We start from the raw sequence: 1,278 nt of genomic DNA on the forward strand, positions 1-1,278 counted from the left end.
TATCAGTTCTCTTTTTTTTCCCTCATTTTTCTCAAACTTTATTTTTAGTTTTTCCGCTCATTTTTTATTTTCTCAATTTTTTTAATTCTTCATTTTCTTCTTAATCATTATTTTTTTCTTGCCTTTTTTCTCTCTCTTTTTTTTTATTTCTCTATTTTGTTTGATCACTTTTTTCTTTTTTCAGTTCTCTTTTTTTCCCTCATTTTTCTCGAACTTTATTTTTATTTTTCCTCTCATTTTTATTTTTCTTAATTTTTTTAATTCTTATCTTTTTTCTTGATCTTTATTTTTTGTCCTTTTTTTCTCAATATTTTTTTATTTCTCTATTTTGTTTGATCATTTTTTTCTTTTTTCTCAACCTCTAATATATTTTGCGAATAAATAAAAAATTAGATAATCCGCAAAGGTATCTTTTTTTTGCTATCAAAGCAAATTTAAGGGCATGAATTGTTGTTACGAAGTTCTTTGAAAATTATTGAGATAAGTCGTGTCTCTAAGGAGAGATTTGTAGAATATCTCATAAATAAAGGCATAATGTAGTAGTGTCAACTCTTACCTGTGGGGCATAATTTATTATTTAAAAGCCCTTGAGCTAAGTCTTGCCTCTAAGGCAAGAGTTGTAGAACATCCCATAAATAAAGACATAACGTGGTAGTGTCAACTCTTGCACGTGAGGCATAATTTGTAGTTTGAAAGTCTTTGAGCTAAGTCTTGCCTCTAAGGCAAGAGTTGTAGAACATCTCATAAATGAAAGACTTAACGTAGTAGTGTCAACTTTTGCCCGTAGGGCATAATTTGTAGTTTGAAAGTCCTTGAGCTAAGTCTTGCCTCTAACGCAATAGTTGTAGAACATCTCATAAATAAAAATATAACATAGTAGAGTCAACTTTTGCCCATGGGGCATAATTTGTAGTTTAAAAGTCTTTGAGTTAATTAAGTCTAGCCTCTAAGGCAAGAGTTGCAGAACATCTCATAAATAAAAACATAAGGTGGTAGTGTCAACACTTGCCAGTGGGGCATAATTTGTAGTTTGAAAGTCCTTGAGCTAAGTCTTTCCTCTAAGGCAATAGTTATAGAACATCTAATAAATGAAAACATAACATGATAGAGTCAACTTTTGCCCATGAGGAATAATTTGTAGTTTGAAAGTCTTTGAGCTAATTAAGTCTTGCCTCTAAGGCAAGAGTTGTAGAACATCTCATAAATGAAAACATAACATGGTAGTGTCAAGTCTTACCCGTGGGGCATAATTTGTAGTTTGAAAGTCCTTGAGCTAAG

This window comes from Capsicum annuum, chromosome 7 (assembly GCF_002878395.1).
Source record: "Capsicum annuum cultivar UCD-10X-F1 chromosome 7, UCD10Xv1.1, whole genome shotgun sequence".
In the NCBI taxonomy this organism is placed as follows: domain Eukaryota; kingdom Viridiplantae; phylum Streptophyta; class Magnoliopsida; order Solanales; family Solanaceae; genus Capsicum; species Capsicum annuum.